Source organism: Phoenix dactylifera, chromosome 4 (assembly GCF_009389715.1).
Source record: "Phoenix dactylifera cultivar Barhee BC4 chromosome 4, palm_55x_up_171113_PBpolish2nd_filt_p, whole genome shotgun sequence".
Lineage (NCBI taxonomy): Eukaryota > Viridiplantae > Streptophyta > Magnoliopsida > Arecales > Arecaceae > Phoenix > Phoenix dactylifera.
In genome coordinates, this window is record NC_052395.1 from 1,364,779 (window position 1) to 1,392,229 (window position 27,451).

Consider the following 27,451-nt stretch of genomic DNA (forward strand, 5'->3'; position numbering starts at 1 on the left):
GAAACATATACAGATAGCACGGGCTGTAAAGGTTTAGATGGGTGCTGCGGCCGCAAAAATATTTCTGAGGCAAAAGAATGGAACTCTAAAAGTCAATGAAGCTGCTGATTGGATGACTGCCTACACAACCCACCACTCAGGGTATACCTTTGATCAGAGAAGGAAGAGCTGCCATTGGCACTCCGCGAGCTGTTGTATTTTAATTTTATTGGATGTATTCGTACATACACTGTATGAAGCACCCGTTTAAGCGCCCCCCCCAAAAAAAAAACCTATCATGAAGGCCTTAGGCTTGTATGCTTCTTACTCCCTCCCATACTGATCACTGGACACCATAAAACCGCTCTTCTTGCTGTCCTCTTTGCGACGAGACACCGTCCAACCAAGGAAGCAACACAACCGCCTAACAAGTTCGGCTATAAACAGCCAAATCCCAAGGTACGTGTATTTAGGTCTACCAAACACTGTAAGTGTGCGTCCCTCACACATGATCCCCACCAAGCAGACAAATGATCCTGTGCGAGTGGAAGGAGGATCAGGACTCAAGAAAGTGTTTGTCATCACTGTATCCAAAAAAAGAAAGAAAGAGCTTGTCATTTTAACAAATTGACCGGAGGTCTTTTGAAAGATTAGACGATGACGCAGGAACAGATGGTCAAATGCTTTCCTTTATCTTGTTTGTACTGCAACAGCTCCTAATAGAGATTGTGCAGATGGGATAACTTCTAAGATATGAATAGAATCAACCGCCCGCACTTTTATCAATGAGGGGAGATGTGAATGTTGGAGAGCATAAGGATGTTAAAGCATGTAGAGAAAGCTATCATGTCATTTCCCATGTGCAACCTAACATCAATTATTTTTGCTAATTCATTGATAAATTGTTTATCAACTATATACGATTCAAAGTTTTCAGCAAGGTTGGATGTTTCAACACAAGCCTTGCGGCTCTCAACTCTGTAAAATATTATTATACTATTCATATACACAAGAACAAATGACAGAATGATCGACCAAAATTGAGTGCATGTATCAAACTTCAGGAAAAGAAAATCAGCATAAAAGATTGTGTTTTCGGATAGTATCACGGCCACCCATTAGGCACTCATCTCCAAGCATCCTGTGTGGGATAAATTCTTCCTGACAGGCAGGTGCATTACTTGCACCTCAGTGGCCAAGATGAGTTAATTGTGGGGAACCATTTGAGTACCATACTTCCTAGATACTTACCTCCGTATCTACCTCTGCAACAGATACCCTAACAGTCTTTACCCAAAGAAGAAGATATCAATCTATCCCGTGCATGAAATGTCTAATGCATCCACAAACATATAGATCCTGATAGCATTGCAGTATGTGCAAAACTTCCTATATAATAAAATTGCCTTTTGCTGTTATTTGTCCTACTAGCAAGTTAACAGGTTAGCTGCCCTAATAAGGTGGGTGCAAACTAATATATAAATGAACAATGAATTGTTGGTTTAATGATTACACTGTTATGCTCCAATCAGAATTGTTTTCCAGTGCTGCTCCTGACAAGAAAAACTTTAAATATCATATAGATTTTTATCTGAAGATAGGAAAAACAAGCACAGTAAAAACAAACAAATAAATAGATCATCATAATTCATAAAGATGAAAATCATAATTAAATCATAATAGAGCACTTACAGTAGCTCCTAGGGCAGTCTCTTGCGTATCAGTTATGCGTTAGAGCTGTTTGCACCTACTTCTAATATTAAGCCAGGCTTGCATCAGAGACCTTCCAGCTGATTCTGTCCAAGAATGAACAATCCATCACAGCTAACCCATCTTATAAACACCTGAACCTATCATGCAATATATTGAAATAATTTCAGGCAGTGACATCTTATGTCGACAGAAGTGACTATTGCTATCTGTAGAATATAAATAACTTCCTACAAGCAGTTGATTTTCCTTCAAATCAAAGAAATAGCCTCTACTTACAACTTCATCTTTTTCATATCTTATATGATAAAACCATATTTGGATATAAATCAAATAATCTTTCAAATACATGGCACACATGTTGATATGCAGCTTTCTTCTCCAGAAAACCACATGCTGTGACAAACCTGAGGGTCATTATCAAATGCAATACCAGATTACAATCAAGTAGGGAATAAGAGACAACACACTCAAAAACTGGCGTTAAAATTGCCAGTCCCATCTAATCTAGGCCATGACAGGTTTGCTTACAGTGTAGCAGCACATTACCTCCTATAGTTTACCTGACCAAGTCCAGTGAATTTGTTGCCCCGTTATATCTGCTTAAGTTACTTATTTCAACATATTTTAAATGAACAGAAATGATGTGGTTGGAAACACATTATAAAAGCATGTGATAAACATCTGTAGTAGTGGAGCTCGGTAAAGAAAATCATATAATGAGAAAAGATGAGAGTGGGGCGTGCACGTTTTTGTTTTGGGGTTGGGGGTTGTTGTGGGGGTGAACTTCATTACATTCTGTTAAGAATCTGATTCAATTAAATACAAAAAGTTTGGTAGCAAATCCGCCGGCTGATTTGTCTCTTAGCCCGCGGGGCGTTGCGGTCCCAAACCCCGCGCCAAGGTTCAATCGAGGGAGTTGTTGATGATGATTGTGGGACTGTCTTTGGGGGGGTAACGTGTTATCTCTTGCTGCTTTTGGAACCTTGCCTATACTACTCCAATGATGGTGCTCGGCCAAGAGAAAGAATCAAAGTATGGGGCCGAAAATGATGACTCTATTTCAAAAGACAACGATGAAAAGAACTCTAGCAAGATCGGGAAGGAATTATGCTAGCCTAATACAATCTAAGGGGAGTTGATTTACCCACCCCTAGCCCAAGCCTTACGATCGAAAACCCACCTAAGGGACCTAAGGGATAACCCTTTACAATGCAGAAATTGGATACTCAATGGAAGCCTTGGAAGGGCTCTAATGGCTCCTTTATATAGGCCTAATGCCCATATGCCGATTTGGCTCATTGGCGGAAACAAATTTGAAATCCAAATGTCTTCCTATTCAGCTGCAAAGGGAACCAAACTAAGTCTGATCCTTTGCGGCCATGTGCTAAAAATGCTGGGTACTTGGACGCCCGAGATGCATTGCCCGGTTGGCAGGGGCGCGTGTCCCGTGCGGGTGCTACCACTTGTCCGCGGATTCCAGATTAGGCATCTTTGTATGGCTGGCTAGGTCGCGCTCTCTGGCTAGCTAGGACATGGGTCTTAGCTGGCTGGATGCGGATCCAGCTGCCCCTCCTTCCGCGGGTTGCTGACTTGTCTTCTTGTGCTTCTTTGATCATACGGCCTGATGCATCTTGGCCGCTGTTGCTACTGCTCGCCTAGCCTCTATGGAAGAGTCTGCAGACTCCTCCATGGATTCTGCACGTGTTCCTTCCTTCTTTGCCCTCTTGCTTGCATTCAGATGCTTGCCATGTGGCTCGGCCTGCTATCCATGGGGCTGGCCGAGTGCTGCCTTTGGAAGTCTTTTCATGTTTGCTCTTGCGTGTGGATGCATGACACTTGTCTCGGCCTGCTAGCCGAGTGCTGCCTTTGGAGGCCTTCCCATATTTGCTCCCTTGCTTGCGCGCGGATGCTTGCCACTTGTCTTGGCCGGCTGTTGACCGAGTCCATCGTTTGGCTTGCGGGCGCGCTCATGCTTGCTGATGCGTGGCCCTTTGGATTGCGCTCGGTCAGCCATGATCCAATGTGGTCGGGCTTGGCCTGATGTTGCTTGCTTTGCCTTGGCTTAGCCCGTACGCATGCTTCTGAACTGATTAGCCTGATTGTGCTTGGCCGGGCACAGTGTTGGCCGAGCTCTGTGCTTGCCGTGCCATGCCTTGTGCTCGGTCTTTCCTTTGTGCGCGCGCGCTCAGGTGCGCGCACATGGGCTAGTGCCCTTTGTTGTCGCCTATGATCATGCCCACTCTTGGCGTGCGCGCAACGTGTTGTTGCGCGTGTGCCGGGTGCTGGTGAGGCGTGGGATGGCGGCCTGGCTGTGCATCGGCCCCTTCTGTCCGTGGCGAGGTTCGAGCGCGGGCACGGAGTGCCGTGCGTGCGCTGGTGTGCGGAGTGTTGGGTCGGCCCGACGCTTGGGCGTTGGCTGGCCCGAGTGCTGGACATGCATGCAGATGACCGCGCGCTGGAGCTGGCCGTGCGGAAGGTTGCGCGCTGCTGGTCGGGCGCGCGGAGGGCTACGTTGTTGAAGACCCCGCTCCGCCAAGCCAAATTTCTTGGATGCACGATGACTCAGCGGAGCATAGCATCGACTTCAGGCATGATCCGGGCCAGATCAGCAGCTTAGAGGCAAGTCTTCAGCTTGTCGGCCAAGCAGACTAGCAGCCAACCGAGCCATGCACAGACCTAGACCAACGCCCGTGCAGGGTTCTCGGCCTGCCAGCAGCATTCGTGTGTGCCCAGCACTTTGAGCTCGTGCGCGCCCAACGCTCTGTGCCCGCGCATGTTTGGCGTCCAATATCCAAACGTGCCCAGCGCTCAGCAATGGGCAGCAGCTAGCTTAAGCCCGTTCACACCGGAGCGCGCCCGGCAAAGCCCGTTCACACCCGAGCACGACCTGAGGGCCCCGACAAGCGGGGCCGAGCAGTAGCAGGCGCGCCCATGCGCGCCACCTGGCCTCGGCCAGCCATGCAGAAGCCGAGTCCAATGAGGACTCTACCTCGGCCACACGCCTAGCAGAGTCCTAATTTCGGCAAGACTTTTCCAAGCAATCAGAGGGTCAAGGGAGATCTCCAATGGGTGCCATGCAGGGAGGCACCAAGGGCCAAGATCGCAGCAGAGTACACCACGCCAAGGAGTCTTCCATGCAGGCCATATCCAGCCCAAGTCCGAGCCAAGGGGACTTCTCATTCATCCAACTGAGCCACATGAAAACCGTCAAAGGGAGCCACATGGGACAGCGCCACAAACAGCAAGTTCAATCCTCATGGCAAAACCAGCAAGTTCACTATACCAAAGATCAGCGGACCATGCGCGCGCCACATCACCCATCTGCGCACATGGGGAAATACTTTTATGGAAGAAAATCGAGCGCCAACTAGAGGGGCGCCAAGAGGCAGCAGTGCGCGCACATGGGGAAATCCTTTTATGGAAGGAAATCGAGCGCTAACTAAAGGGGCGCCAAGAGGCGGCAGTGCAGCCAAAGGACTCTTCGGGTGTGACACCTCAGCGATCCAAGGGCCCAAAGATCCAGCACGAGTAATGACTGAGAGAAGTCCCATTGCAGAAAGAACTCTTCATCCAACGGACACACGTCCTGACCAGTCGGGTCTCGCATCCCAGCGAACCAGGACTTGCGTCCTGGCCAACCAGGTGGTGGGGTCTAGCGTCGGTCACTCGCCAACCACACTAAGTGTTCCCCTATGCAACTTTGGCGTTGGCCCTTTTGCTTCTTTGGCGTTGGCCCTTTGCTTATTTGGTGTTGGCCCTTTGATGTTGTGCCTTGACCAAATTAAGGTAATGCCGGGCTGATTTGGCAATTTGGCACTTGTGACTCCTTCTAACTCCAAGTTCTACTTGGGCAAGAATGGATGATGAAACCTTCCTTGGAATCTTAGGCAATCTCGGCAATTGGTGACAACTCAATGTGATAAAGAAGGCAACAATTGGTTGCTTTTGATTCCATTAATAGAAAGGATTACAAATGAATCTAAGGAGGGAATGGTGTCCCAACCTTAGCCTAATCTAAGGAGGATTGATTTACCCAACCTTAGCCCAAGTCCCATAGGACCGAATTAGGCACTATGCTTACCGAAGCCTATGCGGCCGAACACACTTAAAAGTGGCTAATACAATGGCTGATAAAAGACCCCTAAATTTTTCTAACTTAGGCCTTTATATAGGCCTTTACAATGCCTAAGAAGGCGCCATGTGTTGCTGCAGTTTTATCCCCTCCTTGGCTTGATAACTTCACGGCAACCGCAGGGCACTTACATTTGGGCTGGCTGAAGAGAGGACATGGCTGCTTTCCGGTTGCCAAGTGGTTTGGCTGGTGGTTCTTGATGGTTTCCTGTGGTTGGCTGGCTGTGGCACTGCAGCAGCCCTTTGGGCGTTGGTTTCTTGCTGCTGGCTGGCGCTGCACCCTGCTGTGGCCTGCGGTTTGTGGTTGTTGGCTGGCGCTGCACCCTGCTGTGGCCTGCGGTTTGTGGTTGTTGGCTGGCGCTGCACCCTGCTGTGGCCTGCGGTTGTTGGCTGGCGCTGGCGCTGGCACTTGGGCGCTGGACACCTCGGCACGGGGAGCTGGACACTAGGGCGCGCTTGGTCGGGTGGGCTGCGCGCGCAGTCTAGAACCTCGCGCGTGCCAGCTTACCGCGTGCCCGTTCCTTGGCGCGTGCGCGCACCAGCTTGGCCTAATGGCGTCAAGGCTGCGCGCGCAGGGCTGCCTACCGTGCATTCTTTCCTTGCGCGCGCGCGCCGGCCAAAGCATGAGGCGCCCTGGCCGTACGCGCGTGGGCTGCTTGTTGCGCGCCTCTTCCATGCATGCGCGCGCGGACCGCGCGCCTGGTTCTGGTGCGCGCGCTCGGTCTGTCGGCCGCGCGCCTAGTCCTGATGCGTGCGTTCGATCTGCTGGCTGTGCGCCTGCTTCATGCGTGGGCGCGCGGTATGGTGGCCGTGCGCCGGTTGCCTTCATGTGCACTCGGTCTTCTGGCCGAGCGCCTGCTCCTTGCTTGGGCACGTGCTAGCTTTGGCCTGAATCGCCAAGGCTGTGCGCGCTGTGTGGTGGCCTGTGATGCTCGACTGGCTTGGGCGCCCATGGCATTGGGCATGGCCGTGCCAAGCCCCTGCGCGCGGCCTTTGGCCGGGTGCGCAGGGCTGGCGCATGCTGAGCCCCATGCTAAAGAATCCGAATGGCTGGCGCGTGCCGAGCCCCATGCTAAAGAATCCGAATGGTTTGCGCCAAGCCTAACATGAGGTTTGGCTTAGCGTTGCAACAAAGAAAATTGGCTAACCTCAATTGACATCAAGTTGGCACTTGGGGAGGTTGGTTGAGCACTTGGCGAGGTTGGGCTTGGCTTGGCCTCCACCTTGGCTTCATGACTTTGCTTGCTCTCCATGGTTTGGTCGCCAATTAGAGATGAATTTGAGGGAACTTCACCATTCCCCCCCTCTTGAAGAACACCCTTGTCCTCAAGGGTGATTGTGGAATATGCTTCCAATGCTAACATAGGGCTTCCTTCTTTTCTTGATAAGGCATTCACAACTTTGTTGTCTTTGCCAGGTTGATAAAGAATTGTATACTCAAAACCCAACAATTTAACTAGAAATTTTTGTTGCTCCGGAGTAGCGATCTTTTGCTCAAGGAGATGTCGGATGGCTTGTTGATCGGTGACAATGATAAACCTTCTTCCTAATAGATATGGCCTCCAAATTTTGATTGCATGAACAACCGCCATCAATTCCCGGGCATATGTGCTACTTGCCTTCTTTTGGGGACCCAAAGCCTTGGACATGTAAGCAATTGGCCTTCTTTCTTGCACTAGAACGGCCCCAATTCCTTCACCACTAGCGTCAGTGTAGATCTCAAAAGGCTTGCTAAAATTTGGCAATGCTAGGACCGGAGTTTGTGTCATGGTCCTCTTCAAGTCTTCAAAAGCCTTTCTTGCTGGTTCGGTCCATTCAAACGCCCTTTTTCAGCATAGTGGTTAGAGGTTTTGCAATAAGACCCTAGTTTTTGACAAACCTTCGGTGGTAGCCTGTTAAGCCAAGGAATCCTCTCATGGCCGCCATATTTTGGGGTAGTGGCCAATCGGTCATTGCTTCAATTTTTCTTTGATCCACTTTGACTCCTCCCGAAATGATGTGGCCCAAGTACTCCAATTCTTGTTGTACAAAGGCACACTTTGATGCTTTGATGTAGAATTGATGCTCTTCAAGGATGCGTAGCACCAAATCTAGATGTTCCACATGCTCTTCCATTGTTTTGAAGTAAATCAAAATATCATCAAAGAACACAATTACAAACCTTCTCAAGTAGGGCCGAAAGATGTCATTCATGGCGGCTTGGAAGGTGGAAGGAGCATTGCACAATCCAAAAGGCATGACTAGATATTCATAATGATCGAAATGTGTTCTAAATGCTGTTTTATGAACGTCTTCTTGCCTCATTCTGATTTGGTGATATCCAGCTCTCAAATCCAATCGGGAGAAGATCTTGGCTGCATGTAGTTCATCTAACATTTCATCCACTGTTGGAATTGGGAAGGGATCTTTGATAGTTGCTTCATTTAGTGCCCTATAATCTGTACAAAACCTTCATGTACCATCTTTTTTCCTAACCAAAAGCACCGGTGAAGAGAAAGGACTAGAACTCCTTATCAACCCTTGCTTCATCATTTCATCAACTTGCTTCTCAATCTCCTCTTTTTGAAAATGGGCATATCTATAAAGGGGTACATCGATGGCCTTGGTTTCATCCTTAAGTCAGATGGGATGGTCATACATTCTTTGAGGGGGTAAGGTTTTAGGCACTTCAAGCACCATCTTGTGGCTTTCCAACAATTGCCTAACTTGCTTAGGCAATCCCTCAAACCCATCTTGGATAAGGCCTTCTTCGGTTTGACCTTGAGTGGCCAATATTATTGCCACACAAGTGGTGCCCCCTTTGCACAATTTTTCAAGGGTATAGGCTTCACATGGTTTCACTTCTTGGCTCCTAATTGCTGTCCATTTTTTCTTTTGATTACCAATCTTGAATTCCATAGTCATGGACCCAAAATTGGTAATCACTCTTCCAACACTTCGAAGTCAAACATTCCTAAGAACTATGTCAAGTCCTACTAATTGAAGAACATGCAAATCGGCCTTGATATGTACCCCTTGGATGTTCATTTTCACATCATAGATGACCTCCTTGCAATTGAGCCTTTCTCCACTTGCAACTTTGACTTCAAATGGCCGAATTTGGGTAGGATGAAGACCCAACTTTGGCACAATGTTGGTGTTGATGAAGTTGTGAGATGACCCACTATCCACTAACAATGAAACCTCATTCCTTCCGATCCATGCAAGGAGCTTCATGGTGCAAGGTTTGGGAATGCCGGTGAGTGCATGAAGAGAGAGTTCAGCATCATCATGATCATCCCCGAAATGTTCTTCCTTGGTTGGCGCCGAGTCCTCTTCATTGCCACTTGAATTGTTGGCTTCCCCTTCATCAAAATCTGCATCAAGAACATCTATAAGAAAGGCTTGGCCCGGCTTGCACTTGTGCTCCCGGTTCCATCTTTCTCCGCACTCGAAACACAATCCCTTCTTGATGAAATCTTGGACTTCCTCCCGGGACAATTTCTTGACTTGAGGTTGCAGATTTTTGGAGTTGATGTTGCTTGATTCCTTGCCCTTCCAACTGATTTTTGGTGGGATGAGTTTGGCCTCCCGATTGATGGTATCTTTGATCATCCTTCTTTCGGATTGGTAGCCCTTCTCTAAAATTTCAGCCACCCGCATGGCTTCTTGCAATGTTGTAGGTTGCTTCAATTTGAGTTCCTTGGCAAGCCAAGGCCTTAAGTTATCCACAAAGGTACCTAGTAGAGCCTCCTCGGACCATCCCGTCAACAATGTTTGTAATTGACGGAATTCTTCAATATAGGCTCTTACCTTGCCTTCTCGCTTGATCTCTGCTAGTTGCCCATGGTGGTTACCATTTGGTGAAGGACCCTATTGGATCATGAATTTCCTGATGAAGGCCGACCATCCTAGCCTTCTTCCTTCCTTTTCATAGATGGATCTAAGCCACCTCCATCATTTGCTTGCCTTGTCTTCCAAATGAAAACTTGCAAGTGTAACCTTCTCCCTATGAGGAATTTCATAGACATAAAAGTATTGTTCTACTTTATCAATCCATTCAAAGGGGTCACCTCCATTAAACCTTGGAAAATCTATCCTAGGTTTCCTCATCCCCTTCTCTTGGACTCTTGGACCTTCTTCCTCATTCATGACACCATAATATTCTTCATGTTCAACTCCCTTTCCAAACCTATCAACACATACTCCATATCCTTCAACTCTACCTCTTCTTTTGTATTTTTCTTCACTCTTTCCCTCACATGAAACTCCCTCTCATTATTGGCCGACTCATCTTCACTTTCATCTCCCCCTTGGTAGGGCTGTTAATGAGCCGAGCTGCTCGGGCTCGGCTCGGTAAAAGCTCGGCTCGGGCTCGGCTCGGTAGTCAAACGAGCCCGAGCCCGAGCCCGAGCCCAATATGAGGCTCGTTTACACTCGAGCCCGAGCAGCTCACGAGCCCAAACGAGCTCTAGTCTTCCACTGAAAAATCTTATTTCAGCACCATAATTCATAAAAATCTAATCACATAGAGAAAAGTAGCTTGTTATCGAGCCCGAGCCTGAGCTCGAGCCCGATTACGAGCCCGAGCTCGGGCTCGTTCTAGAGCTCGTAATTGAAACGAGCTTTACGAGCTCAAGCCCGAGCCTTTACTTTGCCAAGCAAGCCCGAGCTCGAGCCCAAAATAGAGCTCGTTACCGAGCCCGAGCCCGAGCCCGAGCCTGAGCTTCTGTGAAACGAGCCGAGCCGAGCTCTCCCAGGCTCAGGCTCGGCTTGGCTCGTTGACAACCCTACCCCTTGGTCATGCCTAGATGCATTCGGCCAAGGTTCTTCCCTCACTTTTTTTCCTTTTTCTTCACTCCCAATCCTTCTTTCCAATCTTTCCAAACTCCTATTGGTTTCCCTCCTCATTTTGGCCATGGTATTGGAGAGTTCCTTAAGGAATTTGCTAACTTGGTAAGAGTGGGTTTCTAAGGCCTCTAACCTTTGATTGTTCTCTCCGGAATCCATAGAAATTTTGCTATGATTTCAGAATAATCCTTCAAAGGCACTCACGGGGTACAAGTAGTGGTGTCCTCACAACCCTTACAAGATGCTCATAAGGGTCGCTTCCCTCATTTTCCACTCAAGGAAAGGACTTAAGCAATAGGTAAGGATGTAGAATTGTTAAGGACTCTACTTGCTTCAAATGTAAATTTGATAATTAAAGACGTTACCTCCAATGAGAAAATATCTCTCAACCAAAGCACCAATTTGGTGGGGTCTAGCGTCGGTCACTCGCCAACCACACCAAGTGTTCCCCTATGCTCCTTTGGCGTTGGCCCCATGGTCTGCCGTACCGGTCCGAACTGGGACCGGTACCGGATCGGCGTGAAATCCGATACCGGTAGTTTATTGTTGAAGAACCGGTACGGAGCCGGTACGAGGCCGGTTCGGACCGATACGAGACCGGTACGGGGCCGGTTTGGACCGATACGAGACCGGTACGGGCCGGTTCGGACCGATACGCCACCGGTACGGACCGGTACGGGACCGGTTTCGTACCGGTCCGGGCCGCCACCAGTACGCCGACCGGTACCGGTACGGCGGACCTTGGTTGGCCCTTTTGCTTCTTTGGTGTTGGCCCTTTGATGTTGTACCTTGATCGAATTAAGGTAACGCCGGGCTGATTTGGCAATTTGGCACTTGTGACTCCTTCTAACTCCAAGTTCTACTTGGGTAAGAATGGAGGATGAAACCTTCCTTGGAAGTTGGAACCTTAGGCAATCTCGGCAATTGGTGACAACTCAATGTGATAAAGAAGGCAACAATTGGTTGCTTTTGATTCCACTAATAGAAAGGATTAAAAATGAATCTAAGGAGGGAATGGTGTCCCAACCTTAGCATAATCTAAGGAGGGTTGATTTACCCAACCTTAGCCCAAGTCCCTTAGGACCGAATTAGGCACTATGCCTACCCAAGCCTATGCGGCCAAACACACTTAAAAGTGGCTAATACAATGGGTGATAAAAGACCCCTAAATCTTCCTAACTTGGGCCTTTATAATACCTAAGAAGGCGCCATGTGTTGCTGCAGTTTTATCCCCTCCTTGGCTTGATAACTTCATGGCAACCGCCGGGCACTTGCATTTGGGCTGGCTGAAGAGAGGACATGGTTGCTTTCCGGTTGCCAAGTGGTTTGGCCGGTGGTTCTTGATGGTTTCATGCGGTTGGCTGGCTGTAGCACTGCAGCAGCCCTTTGGACATTGGTTTCTCGCTATTGGCTGGCGCTATGGCCTGCAGTTTGTGGTTGTTGGCTGGTGCTGGCATTTGGGCGCTGGACACTTGGGCATTGGGTGCTAGGCGCCTGGGCGCCGGACACTTGGGTGCGCCTGGTCGAGCGGGCTGCGCGCGCGATCAAGAACCTCGTGAGTGCGTCTGCTTGCCGCGCTCCCGTTCTTTGGCGCGTGCGTGCGCGTTGGCCTAGCCTGATGGCGCCAAGGCCGCGTGAGTGGGGCCGCCTGCCGTGCGTTCCTTCTTTGCATGCGCGCGCCGGCCGAGGCCTGAGGCGCCCTGGCCGCACGCGCGGGCTGCTTGCTACGCACTTCTTCCATGCATGCGCGTGCGGTCTGCTGGCCGCGCGCGCTTGGTCTGCCGGCCGCACGCTGTTAAGTGCTAAATAATGAATAAACTTAACTATTTTACATAGCACTTATTATTATTTTTATGCACATATTTTAAATTTAAACATAAGAAAATTCATTTCCCTTCATCATTGCATTTTAATAAATTATTAGAAGTAATTCAAGTTTGCTTGATTTTATTGGTTGAGTCTAATGTATGCAGGTCGAGTCAAACTCATTCGGGATGATCCCTGAACCCAAATCAGATCCTCTCAGATTTCTGATTTAGCCTAACTCCCCTGTTTCTTTCGCATCCAATCGAGTTCAACCTTTCGTTCATGTTCCAAAACCTCCTACGTTGTACTATTTGAGTCTTTATCACATCCGCGATTAGCCATTCAAAGTCCTCCTAAAATTTCACGTGCAAGCCATCCACATGTCAAGTCTTACACATCATCTCCTCGTGTCCAAGATTCTTCCACCGCGACTCAGCTAAGTCATGATGTCTTCCACGCATCTTCAGCCATTCCCAATCTCCCCTATTCCACGTCATTCCTTCCCTCCCATGTCCAAAGAACAGATTCCTTCTTCCAAATTTCTCCGCGTCAACATCCCAACGTCCCATGCTCATTCCGAGTTTCTTCCTCACATCCCGTTCGAACTAACTCCATGGATAAGTCTCTGCTTCGGAACCAGGTATCAAGATCCCATCTTCTCCAGGATCCTCTTCCTCCGAGATCCTCTCAAACGCCCGCGTCCTGCAACCTAGAACAGAGTCTATCGCTATCCTCTCCAAAAATCAAGCATCTCATGTTCATCTTCATCCCATGAGCCATATCCTCCCTCCGGATCACATCTTCCAGCTTGCTCCCAACCATTTCCATCCAGCAACGTCCCACGCAGCTAACCCGGATAAGTTCCAACCTCAAATCACAGCTTCCGAGATCTTCCCTCAGCGAAACAAATCTTGGGAGCTCGTCTTCATCACCCATCGAACTCAAGATCATCCTTCCAGCATTCCGGATCGCTTCCCCTGCATCCTAGCAGAACAGAGTTCAGCCACTCCGCGATTGAAGGCTCCATCGTCCGCAGAATCCTTCCACTTCTTCCAAACCAGCCAGTGTTCCGGATTGATCCCAGCCAACCGCAAATCAAATTCATAGTCTTCCTTATCCCCTGTTTCAGAACAGACTCCCAGCGTCCCATGCTCGCCATCCGCGATGGTCCAACGCGTCCAAGCTCATCTCCCAGTAAATCTCGGCATCCCAGCTGCCATCCGAATCCCCTGTTTCTCCGCGCCCTCTTCCCGTTCCTTCCCGAGCTTATCCTCCCAAGATAGAGCCAAATCCAAGCTTCCCAGCGTCCGGATAGACTTCATCTCCCTTTGATTCAAGCATCCACGTCTCCTCTGCGTTGAAGCAAGTCGTCAACTCCTTCCGTGCGATCAGCTCCCAGCTCAGCCTCTTCCCAACGCCCGGATCAGCTCACGTCTTTATCCTCTCATTCGGAACAACCACAGAGGGGGAGAGAGAGGGAGGTAGGAAGTCTATATAAAGGAGTCAGGACGTGAAGAGTAAGGCATTTGGGGGAGGCGGAGATCCAGTAACTCATTGATCATTCGGGAAGCTCCACGGAAGCTAGAGAAGGGAGGAGAGAACCAGGGAAGGAAGGAAAGAAGAGATGGAAGCTTCGGGAAGCTCCACGGAAGCTAGAGAAGGGAGGAGAGAACCAGGGAAGGAAGGAAAGAAGAGATGGAAGCTCTCGAAGCTGCCACTGTTCAATTCTTCATGGAAGGCTGAGCTCTTCACTAGGGCTAGATGCAGCCCTAACAACAAGCCAAGGGTTTTGTATTTTTAATTTCTATTCTTGGAGTTGTATAAACTTTATTTTGTTCTCAATGAATATTTTATTTCATCTCATATTTAATTTCTGTGATTTTAAGTATGACATTTATACAACTGTTCTTCACGATCACTAAGTTAATAAAAGATCACCCATGCTTAGGGAAGATGCAGTGTCCTGCCACATTAGTTTAGGGTAGATATTTCATGCCAACCGAAGATGGATGTTTCTAAATTACTTTTGTGAAACTTTGTTTGAATGCTTATTAGGCTTGTAGCCAATTTGCATGTTAATCCAAGAATAAATTAAAATACAATTAATCTTTGTTGCTTTGTTAGTGGTGAATTTCTTGCCCTAGGTTTCCTCATCTGATATCATTTTAATTGCATTTCCTATTACATTATTTAGTTCAATAGTTTTCACAAATTCTCTTTTTTCAAATATTTTTAAGAAAACAACTGTACCCCAATCCTTGTGGATCGATACCCGTAATTACTATCCTACCAGATACGTGCTATTGCGTGGTCTTTAAAACTATCACGCGCCTGGTCCTGATGCGTGCGCTTGATCTGCTGGCTATGCGCCTGCTCCATGCGTGGCGCACGGGTTGGTGGCCGTGCGCCGGTTGCCTTCATGTGCGCTCGGTCTTCTAGCCGAACGCTCGCTCCTTGCTTGGGCGCGCGCTGGCTTTGGCCTGAATGGCCAAGGCCACGAGCGCTGTGCAGTGGCCTGTGATGCCTGATTGGCTTGGGCGCCCATGGCATTGGGCATGGCCGTGCCAAGCCCCTACGTGCGCCCTTTGGCCGGGCGCGCAGGGCTGGCGTGTGCCGAGCCCCATGCTAAAGAATCTGAATGGTTTGCGCCAAGCCTAACATGAGGTTTGGCTTGGCGCTACAATAAAGGAAATTGGCTAGCCTCAATTGACATCAAGTTGGCACTTGGCGAGGTTGGGCTTGGCTTGGCCTCCGCCTTGGCTTCATGACTTTGCTTGCTCTCCATGGTTTGGTCGCCAATTAGGGATGAATTTGAGGGAACCTCATCACCAGGATGCGCGTCCCGGGAGAATAGCTTACCAAGTTGGGAAGATTTGCAAGAATCTTCAAAGGAAAACCAACAAATCTATGGAGGAGTCCATGCCAAGCAAAGACTCTTCCATAGCCATCCGTTTGGGGAGATTCAGTGGCCTAGATTCATTAGGCCTTGGCGATCGATGACCCAGACCCAGACCCATGCGCGCAAGCCACGTCACCAATCTGCAGCATGGGAACTTCCATATGCAGAGGGACACTACAAATGGCAGCATACGGCAGAATTGGCAGCAATCCTAGGTGCAATTCAGCATATGTTTCGTGCCATTTTGGACTCCTTTGGACGTCATTCATAAGCACCAACCAGCAGTTCAGATTTGCGCCACTTGCATCCTTCAAGGGTGGTTGCAGAATTTAGTGATGTTTTACCATTTTAGGTTTCGTCATGAGTCATAAGAATATTTTCCTTTCTTAGGAGTCTTAGGTCTATATAAAGATGTATTAGGGCTTTTTGTGAGGCATCTTCGCGTAGAAATCTGATTATTGTCCTTCTCTTTGTAAGAGTCGGCCGTAAGGCTTGGGAGGTGCTTGGGCCTATGTTTCTTTGGTCTTAGATCTATGTTCTAGGACTTGGGCTAGTATGGGATACATCAATCCCTACTAGATTATGGGCTATTGAGGGATCCTTATGATTCTTCATTAGATTGGGCTAGTAGAGTGTTGGGATTTGTATCCTAAATGTCAATCGTCAGCATATTGATGATTGAATTTTGTAAATGAATTGACAAATTAATAAAGTGTTATTTGGTATTATTCATCATTTCATCTTCAAATGAACTCTTATATGATGAAGTCCTTAGGACTTATGTTATGATAAAGGAGGATTTATCTTTGAGTTCTTAAACTTGTTCACGACCAAATGATATGTTGTTACTAGGACGACAGCATTATCGAGATTAGGTCGTTGTATGACATATACGTTGGTTGTCCTCTTAACCAAGGAGTGTGGAGACACTGGTATGCCACACAGGTGAAGTGTAGGAGTACATTTCACTGAACGTGACCAATTCCGGAACGCTCTACTGTTAAGAGATATTCCGAGTGGATATGGGTATAAGTTTGGCCCTCTGACCTGAGACCGCAACCTGTGACTAGCAAGCAACTCACTGTACTTTGGTACCGGACTACCTGAATTTCTAATTCAGTGACGGAAAGTCACTGGGTGCAGTCAAGTACTTGCGTAGTCAGTTGTGAGTCAAAATGGAATTGACCCCTCCTGAAAACAGAAGATAATGTCTTGTGATTAATGTAGCAAAATCTTGGCCAGGGTAATCCCAGTGAGGAGTCACGGGATATCTAAAGTTAATCACATAATGGATGTACTAATTATAGGGTTGACAGTGAGCTCTAAGTCATCCTGGCATTAGGAGTCAAAGGGATTGAATTATACAGTAACCATAGTTCAGGGTTCCAGAATATTTGCTTCGCATATATTCGGCCTATCCGGACATCGGATACCATTACTAGATGGTCACATCGATTAGTGTAGAAAATTATTCCTATACTACCGGCTTAGGTTCGAACCTATGAGGTCACACGCATAGAAGATTCCTGATTGATCAAGAAAGCTGATGAATGATTAAGAATTATTCAGGGATAATTTGGTCAATTTGATTGGCAAATTATCTTATAAAATAATTAAAGTAAGTATTGAAGGATTAATTAGTAATTAAATTACTAATAAACTAAATTTGATTGAGTAATTGTGCTAAGGATGAGCCAAATTGAATTGGATTCAAGTTTGGGCTCAATCAGGGATTTGACCTGATTGGATTAAGTCAGAACCAAAAAGGACTTAAGCTGATCAAATTAATTTTAAATTAATTTGTTCTTAATTGGGGATTGACCTAATTGGATTAGGTCCAACACAAAGTAATTAATTCAATTTGATTGAGTTTGGATGAGCCAAAAATTGAATTGGATTCAATTTGAGCTCAATCAGGGTCTGACCTGATTAGATTGGGTTCAACCAAATTGCTTTGTTTTAATTCGGGTTTGACCAAATTTGATTAGGTGCAACCCAAGAGGATTAGGCTCAGATGATGTGGCAATTAGTGGTGACATGGAATTGGATTTCATGAATTTTAAATAAACCAAAATTATTGCATGGCGCATGGACCCATTGCTTGACACATGGCGACATTATTTGTTGTTTGAATTTGAATTCAAACATTAAGCAATATATTAAATGATTTCATACATCAAATAACTTCCCTAGCTGGCGTGTGAACCTCTGAATCATTTAAATTCGAATTTCAAATGAAATATATGCGACAAGAGGTAGGAAAATTCTGCTGCATGGATTTCAAATTCCTCCCCTCTTGCACGTGTTTAAAATTTGAATTTAAATCAGATTTGGTTGAGATCTGATTTGGGTTGTTCCTATTCCTTTGCATGCGCCAACTAAAGGAGGTTTTCTGAAAATAAATTTCGAATTTTGAATGAAAATTCGGAGGCCATTAAAAGGGGTCAAATATGGGCACCGAAAACACATCCATTGCAGCCTTCTTCCTCACCCGCCTCCTCCTCTTCTTCTCCATTTTAGATAGAGTTTTCAGGATGAATATCTAGAAAATTCAAGATCAGATCTGAGTCCTCTACTTCCCTTACAAACCTCATCTCTATCTGCTTCAAGACGATTAATCAAGAGTTGATTGAATCCCGGCGGGCAGATTTCAGCTTTCAAGTGTTCTGCAGCTGCTAGCACTGTTGCGGAAGAAGATCCTTCAGGACTTCGCGTGTACTTCTCGTAGAGGCCATTCGTGTGTGTGGCTGCGAAGTCAAGAATCAGATTCACAACTTTCATCCATCATAAAAGGTATTAATCTAGCATTAATCATTTATTATGGTGTCAAGGTCTAGGTCCGTTTTCCCGAGGTTTTACCCTCTTTTGGGGCTCCTCACGGAGATATCTCCAGAATCCATTCGATGGATATTCGGAGATTAATTGGAATAGAGTTCTTAAGTTTCAGATCTGATAGTTAATCATGCATAAAAGTTTTAGCATAATTGTTTAAACGATTCCGGCATAATTCTATGTGTTCTTAATGTGCTGATTTCTAGATTTGATCTTGTAAGCATGCATGAATTAAATTGTTTGATTCATTTTTCCGCTGTATTTTTGAAGCTTTAAAAGAACTACGTGTGGCTTGATTCCCCTTGTGAAGGGGTACGTAGGCAACCCGATCAGGTTCAGCCATGGTTTTCAAAAAAAAAAAATTCAGCATGCTAAACACCGAAGAACCTAGGAATAACTTTCAGTGGTATCAGAGCCAGGTTTATGTTTAAACTTTTATATTTTAATTCTTGCAATTAAATCTGAAATCATTAACATGTTTAGATTAGATCTAAAGTGCTTTTTATGATTAATTTAATTGCTGATTATGCATGATTAAGTAGATCTGAAATTTTGGATGCATATGATGCATGTTTGTGTTAGGATTAGTAACATGAATAAATCTGAAATCATAATATTGTTTAGATTAGATCTAAATAAAGTTTATGATTCATATGATATATGATTTTAATGAACAAATCAGATCTGAAAATAAAAGTGAAAAAACAAATACATAAGATATATGTTGTTTGTATTAATTCATATTGTTATGTATATGTGATGCACGAACATAAAACATAATGACTTAAACATGAATTAAATCTGATTACATATGATTAATTACAAAAACTCAGATCTGAAAATGTGTTTTAAGAACTGAAAGATTGTAATTAATATGTAATTAAAAAAAATATGCAATGATCAAAACTTTCATAAGTCTAAACTTAATTGAGAATTAAGTGTTATGAAATAGAATTGTAACTCAATTAATTGACATTGCATAATTTTTTGGGCATATGGGTTAGCTTGAATCAAGTTCTTAGGATTGGGTTAGACCTAAGGTTAGAATCAAACATGGTCTAATTAGAGTTAATTGATCAAATCTAATTAAGTAGTAACTAGATTAGGTCAAGGAAACTCTAGGTTAAATACAATAGTTGTAGATTGATCAATTCCATGTCTTTGATTAGACCAAGATGGAACTTGATTTAGGCTTAGAGGTATAGCCCGAGTCATTTGAGAATCAAATTGAAATTGATTAACCAGTCGGTGTCTAAGATAAGTTTGGCAGTTTTGACCGGTAGTTTTTAATTGGGAGCTACTCGCACTGATTCGTCTTTGTCGAGTTAATGACATATTCCTTCCACCGATCTCACTTACCTAGCCGACATGGTCAATCACATTTTGATTGGATCACTTAATGATTCGAGTTAGCCCATGCCTTAAGGAAAATCAGTATGATTGATTTAGGTGTCTTCTTAACCGGTTTGAGTCTAATCTGATTTGGTGAAATCAGTGGGAGAAATTAGACTAACCGGATCTTCTCATCTATCCTAATTATGAACTTCTCTAAAATTATTAGGTCCTTAAAATGAAATGGTTATGGGGATAACTAGGTCATTGCCTCCCATTAAGTTGGGTGATAATGGGTCCAATGTTTTGATAATTATTGGAGGCGCCACACGCCTGGTACTTATCAAGCATTAGAACTGTCATTCAATATATGATGAGTTAAATGTACCTTCAATAGGCGGTCAGGTGAGCCGAGCCACACTCGGGCTTGGTCGTCCATTAGTTGATTAGACTTAACCCTATCATTTAATGGTTGGACCTGACTAGGGTATTCGGTGGAGGCGCCACACGCTTGCCGGAAAACCTAGGGCAAAATCATCACTAGAAGTTGCTTAGTGAAGCAATTGGTTAAGAACCTACCAATAGGTGCATATGGGTTGGCCGAGCCACACTCGGGTCTATATGTAATCTATTGGGTTCTAGTGCCCACGAAAGAATTAGGAGTAATTTTTCGAATTAGAGGTAGAGGCTACCAATTTGTATAAAATAGTGGGAATACTTTTAGACTAAAGTCCAAGTCTATTAAGTTTAGTCAATTAATATACTAATAGCCAATTTTTTTTTTTTGCAGAAATGGCCACTAATTTGTCACTTCGCTCATTATTGGACAATGACAAGTTGACTGATCCAAATTTCAATAATTAGCATAGAAAACTGAAAATAGTGCTAGAGCATGAGAGGATCCTTTATATGATAACGGATCAAGCACCTGAGCAGCCCGCTGCTAATGCATCAAGATCGGCCAGAGACACTTATCAGAAGTGGCTCAGTGACCGAATCACTGTTCGATGCATCATGTTGGCAGCAATGAGTGATGAGTTTAGTAGGCGTTTTAAGAATACGCAGCCGGAAGATATCACTCAAGTGTTGAATGAATCATTCGGCGTTCCTGACGACGTTGAGAGGCACAAAACTAGTTGTGCCATCTTCAGCGCCCGAATGAAAGATGGGACCTCGGTAACTGATCATGTACTGTACATGATTGAGTTGATCGAACGTCTAAGCTCTCTTGGCTTTCCCCTTCATGATCAATTGGGGAAGGATGCCATACTAAACTCATTGCCTGGATCATACCGTCCTTTTCTCACTCATTTTCGTATGACGAAACCTGTAGTGAATTATCACCAATTGTTGGGGTTACTACAGACGTTTGAGAATGATCACCAACTTCTTAAGAAGACGGTGAACTTAGTGGAAGGTTCATCCAAGGGTCGCTCCTTTAAGAAAGGGAAAAAGAAAAATAAAATCCAAAAGAAATAGGTGCACCATGCTCAGCCTAGTTAGAAAAAGAATAAAAAGACTGATCAGAGCAAGGCGGAGTGCTTCTTCTGCAAGAAGCAAAGACATTGGAAGAGGAACTGTCCTCTTTACATTGCATCCCTCGATCCGAACCGACCTAAGAAAAGTGGGCAATCAATTGTCAATCAAGGTACTTATATGATAACACCTTGCAATTTTTCTATTTGTGATAATTCGACCTGGATATTGGATACCGGTAGTCCTTTTAATATTTGTAATTCGTTACAGGGGCTACAAGTCAGTAAGAGGTTTGAAGAAGGAGAAAGGTTCCTGAATGTTGGAGATGGAAGACCAGTTCCAGTTCTAGCTTTAGGAATTCTTAAACTTGAATTCAGCTCTTATGTAAATGTCCTTAGTGATTGTCACTATTGTCCAAGTTTTCTATTGAATATCATTTCTGTAGGCCTTTTGGCCAAAAATGGTTATGAAATATCAATAAAAAAGGATTATTGCAATGTCATTTGGAATGGTGTTGTTGTAATAAATGGAATTCTGAGTAATAGCATTTACATTTTGTCACAGCCTGTTCATGTAATGTATAAATCCAATAAGCGCCCTAGAATAGATAATACTACGGATGTCTACCTTTGGCATCATAGGCTAGGTCATATTAACAAGAACAGGATGAACAGGTTAAGTAAAGAGGGAATCCTTGATGTTAATGATTGTGAATCATTGACAACCTGTGAATCATGTCTTCTTGGTAAAATGACCAAATCACCTTTTACCGGAAAAGGTGAACGAGCCAGTGATTTATTGACCCTTGTACATTCTGATGTATGTGGGCCAATGAGCACAGATGCTAGAGGTGGGTATTCATATTTCATTACGTTTACAGACGACCTTTCTAGGTATGGTTATGTCTATTTAATGAGACATAAATCTGAATCATTTGAAATGTTCAAATTATATCGTAATGAAGTAGAAAAACAAACTGAAAAGAGTAAAAACTCTTCGATCAGATCGAGGAGGTGAATACCTCACCAGTGAATTTTTGACATATCTAGGAGAAAATGGGATTCTCTCCCAATGGACTCCTCCTGGTACACCACAATATAATGGTGTGTCAGAAAGGAGAAATCGAACTCTGTTAGACATGGTTCGATCCATGATGGGGTTTGCTAATCTGCCCATATCCTTTTGGAGATATGCTCTTGAGTCAGCCTGCTATATTCTAAATAAGGTTCCAAGTAAGTCTGTAAATAAAATACCACATGAGATGTGGACTGGACGCAAGCCGATGCTCTCTCACCTTAGGATTTGGGGGTGTCCGGCATACGTCAAACGTTTGAAGACAGACAAACTTGAACCCAAGTCTGACAAATGTTTCTTTGTTGGTTATCCTAAAGAAACTAAAGGATATTACTTCTACTTTGCTGAAGAACAAAAGTTGTTCGTAAGCAATAGAGCAATTTTCTTAGAAAAAGAATTCCTTGGTGAAGAAACAAATAGCTCTAATATTGAGCTTAGAGAAGTTCAACATGTAGAAGATCCGACACCATCTACTGAACCAGTTGAGTCGGATTTGATTAAATCAGATCCAGAACCCATATTAGATGCACCATTAAGGCGATCGGGTAGAGTACCACGTCAGCCGGACAGATACTACGGTTTCTTGGTCCGGGATGGGGATCCTATCGAACTTGATGAAAACGATGAGAATCCGATCACATATATGGATGCAATGCAGAGGTATGACTTTGATAAATGGCTTGGAGCCATGCAATCCGAAATGGAATCCATGAAGGTCAATGATGTTTGGACATTAGTTGACCCACCCGAAGAAATTAAACCCATAGGGTGTAAGTGGATATTCAAAAGGAAACGGGACGCAGACGGAAAAGTAGAGACCTATAAAGCCCGTCTGGTTGCCAAGGGTTATCGTCAACGTTATGGTATTGACTATGACGAGACGTTTTCTCCTGTGGCAATGCTCAAGTCCATTCGGATTGTGCTTGCGATAGCAGCACATTTAGACTATGAAATCTGGCAAATGGATGTAAAGACCGCATTTATAAATGAAGATTTAGAAGAGAAAGTGTATATGATACAACCTGAAAGTTTTACATCTGCGGATGAGTCTAAAGTGTGCAAGCTTCAAAAATCCATTTATGGATTAAAGCAAGCTTCACGGAGTTGGAATATACGTTTTGATAAGGTAATCAAAACATATGGCTTCATTAAGAATGAAGTGGAACCTTGCATTTATAAATGGGCAAATGGTTCAGTTATTATATTCCTTATTTTGTATGTGGATGACATTCTTTTAATCGGAAATGACATTCCTGCATTACAAGGAATAAAGGTTTGGCTATCATCTCAATTTGCCATGAAGGATTTGGGAGAAGCATCTTACATCCTAGGGATGAAGATCTATAGAGATAGATCTAGAAGATTGCTTGGATTATCTCAATCCACATACATTGATACTATACTGAAGAGGTTCAGTATGATTAATTCCAAGAAAAGTTATCTTCCGATGGGCCATAGAATTAACCTCTCTAACAGGGATTGTCCGACAACCCCTCAAGAAAGAGAGAGTATGGATAGAATTCCATATGCTTCGGCAGTGGGATCTATAATGTATGCCATGACATGTACTAGACCAGACGTGGCATACTCACTAGGAGTAGTGAGCAGATACTAGTCTGATCCAGGTAGCAACCACTGGAAGGTTGTAAAAACCATCCTTAAGTATTTGAGAAATACTAAACATCAGTGGCTTGTCTATGGTGATTCTGACTTAAAACTTAAGGGATATACTGATTCAAGTTTTCAGTCAGATCAAGATGATAGCAAGAGCGTGTCAGGATATATCTTCACTCTTAAGGGTGGGGCCATCTGCTGGAAGAGTTCCAAGCAGCATACAGTGGCAGATTCTACATGTGAAGCAGAATATATCGCAGCATCTGATGCCTCCAAGGAAGCTGTATGGTTGCGGAAGTTCATCACCGAGCTTGGAGTGACACCCTCCATTGATGGTCCAGTGCCTGTATTTTGTGACAATACTGGGGCCATAGCTCAAGCAAGAGAACCCAAAGCACATCAACGGACCAAGCATATTCTACGTCGCTACCACCTGGTTCGAGAGATCATCGATCGAGGTGATATTGATCTTCAGAAGATTGACACAAAAGAAAATTTGGCTGACCCATTTACCAAAGTCCTCGGCATCAAAGAGTTCGACGAACACAAGTCGAAGATGGGTATTAGATACTGTGCCGATTGGCATTAGGCTAAGTGGGAGTTGTTGGGATTTGTATCCTAAATATCAATCGTCAGCATATTGATGATTGAATTTTGTAAATGAATTGACAAATTAATAAAGTGTTATTTGGCATTATTCATCATTTCATCTTCAAATGAATTCTTATATGATGAAGTCCTTAGAACTTATGTTATGATAAAGGAGGATTTATCTTTGAGTCCTTAAACTTGTTCGCGATCAAATGATATGTTGTTACTAGGACGACAGCATTATCGAATTAGGTCGTTGTGTGACATATACGTTGGTTGTCCTCTTAACCAAGGAGTGTGGAGACACTGGTATGCCACACAGGTGAAGTGTAGGAGTACATTTCACTGAACGTGACCAATTTCGGAACGCTCTACTGTCGAGAGATATTCCGAGTGGATATGGGTATAAGTTTGGCCCTCTGACCTGAGACCGCAACCTGTGACTAGCAAGCAACTCACTGTACTTTGGTACCGGACTACCTGAATTTCTAATTCAGTGACGGAAGGTCACTGGGTGCAGTCAAGTACTTGCGTAGTCAGTTGTGAGTCAAGATGGAATTGACCCCTCCTGAAAACAGGAGATAATGTCTTGTGATTAATTTAGCAAAACCTTGGCCAGGGTAATCCCAGTGAGGAGTCACGGGATATCTAAAGTTAATCATATAATGGATGTACTAATTATAGGGTTGACAGTGAGCTCTAAGTCATCCTGGCATTAGGAGTCAAAGGGATTGAATTATACAGTAACCATAGTTCAGGGTTCCAGAATATTTGCTTCGCATATATTCAGCCTATCCAGACGTCGGGTACCATTGCTAGATGGTCACATCGATTAGTGTAGGAAATTGTTCCTATACTACCGGCTTAGGTTCGAACCTATGAGGTCACACGCATAGAAGATTCCTGATTGATCAAGAAACCTGATGAATGATTAAGAATTATTCAGGGGTAATTTGGTCAATTTGATTGGCAAATTATCTTATAAAATAATTAAAGTAATTATTGAAGGACTAATTAGTAATTAAATTACTAATAAACTCAATTTGATTGAGTAATTGTGCTAAGGATGAGCCAAATTGAATTGGATTCAAGTTTGGGCTCAATCAGGGATTTGACCTGATAGGATTAGGTCAGAACCAAAAAGGACTTAAGCTGATCAAATTAATTTTAAATTAATTTGTTCTTAATTGGGGATTGACCTAATTGCATTAGGTCCAACACAGTAATTAATTCAATTTGATTGAGTTTGGATGAGCCAAAAATTGAATTGGATTCAATTTGAGCTCAATCAGGGTCTGACCTGATTAGATTGGGTTCAACCAAATTGCTTTGTTTTAATTCGGGTTTGACCAAATTTGATTAGGTGCAACCCAAGAGGATTAGGCTCAGATGATGTGGCAATTAGTGGTGACATGGAATTAGATTTCATGAATTTTAAATAAACCAAAATTATTGCATGGCGCATGGACCCATTGCTTGACACATGGCGACATTGTTTGTTGTTTGAATTTGAATTCAAACATTAAGCAATATATTAAATGATTTCATACATCAAATAACTTCCCTAGCTGGCGTGTGAACCTCTGAATCATTTAAATTCGAATTTCAAATGAAATATATGCGACAAGAGGTAGGAAAATTCTGCTGCATGGATTTCAAATTCCTCCTCTCTTGCACATGTGTTTAAAATTTGAATTTAAATCAGATTTGGTTGAGATCTGATTTGGGTTGTTCCTATTCCTTTGCATGCGCCAACTAAAGGAGGTTTTCTGAAAATAAATTTCGAATTTTGAATGAAAATTCGGAGGCCATTAAAAGGGGTCAAACATGGGCACCGAAAACACATCCATTGCAGCCTTCTTCCTCACCCGCCTCCTCCTCTTCTTCTCCATTTTAGATAGGGTTTTCAGGGTGAATATCTAGAAGATTCAAGATCAAATCTAAGTCCTCTACTTCCCTTACAAACCTCATCTCTATCTGCTTCAAGACGATTGATCAAGAGTTGATTGAATCCCGGCGGGCAGATTTCAGCTTTCAAGTGTTCTGCAGCTGCTAGCACTGTTGTGGAAGAAGATCCTTCAGGACTTCGCGTGTACTTCTCGTAGAGGCCATTCGTGTGCGTGGCTGCGAAGTCAAGAATCAGATTCACAACTTTCATCCATCATATAAGGTATTAATCTAGCATTAATCATTTATTATGGTGTCAAGGTCTAGGTCCGATTCCTCGAGGTTTTACCCTCTTTTGGGGCTCCTCACGAAGATATCTCCAGAATCCATTCGATGGATATTCGGAGATTAATTGGAATAGAGTTCTTAAGTTTCAGATCTGATAGTTAATTATGCATAAAAGTTTTAGCATAATTGTTTAAACGATTCCGACATAATCCTATGTGTTCTTAATGTGCTGATTTCTAGATTTGATCTTGTAAGCATGCATGAATTAAATTGTTTGATTCATTTTTCCGCTGTATTTTTGAAGCTTTAAAAGAACTACGTGTGGCTTGATTCCCCTTGTGAAGGGGTACGTAGGCAACCCGATCAGGTTCAGCCATGGTTTTCAAAAAAAAAAATTCAGCATGCTAAACACCGAAGAACCTAGGAATAACTTTTATAGAGATCCTTGAATGCTCTACTAGATTTTTCTTTTCATTGTTTGTTCTTTGTTCTTTGTTCATCAATTTGAGAGTTGAATCCATCAGTTTGCTTTATTGATTGTCTTTGTAATTGTGTGATTCAACGAATGTTACCTACAAATCAGTCCAAACCATCCACCATCGCAAAGGTGGATGCCAAAGAGCGACAACAAGGGCTTGGTGTGGGGCTTAGGACCGTGAGCCCTCCATCACGCGCGTTGCTGGGTGCGCACGTGGAGGGTCGAGCGCTGCTGTTAGGCGCGCGGAGGGCCGCGCGCTATCGAGCGTGCGCGCTGCTGGGCGTGCGCGCGGAGGGCCGCGCGCTGCGGGGCGCGCGCGTGGTTGTCCATACGCTGCGATGCGGGCGTGCGGAGGGCCGCGATGTTGGGGCGCGCATGCAGAGGGTCGCGCTGTTGGGGGGCGGCTTTCGGCCCCAAGCCACTACACCAATCTCCTTGGCTTGCACCTCTTGCGGATGCTTCAAAGTGTACGGATGCGGGCCGAATGGGTAACGCCGGATGTGTGCCAACCTCCAAGAAGC

General features: G+C 44.5%; 1 long non-coding RNA gene across 8 annotated transcripts in view; it reads right to left on the reverse strand.

Moving 5' to 3' along the window:
• Positions 1-945: 945 nt before the first annotated feature.
• LOC103720533 overlaps positions 946-27,451 on the reverse strand; it is a 66,226-nt gene continuing 39,720 nt past the window's right edge. For 3 of the 8 annotated variants that reach the window (XR_005511321.1, XR_005511319.1, XR_005511326.1), the window contains exons 3-4: positions 1,672-1,829; positions 946-1,532 (exon numbers count right to left, since the gene is read on the reverse strand). This is a non-coding gene — a long non-coding RNA (uncharacterized LOC103720533). Of the gene's footprint in view, positions 1,546-1,671; positions 1,830-27,451 lie in introns of all 8 variants that reach the window. The other 5 variants (XR_005511324.1, XR_005511325.1, XR_005511322.1 and 2 more) reach the window with 3 other exon arrangements.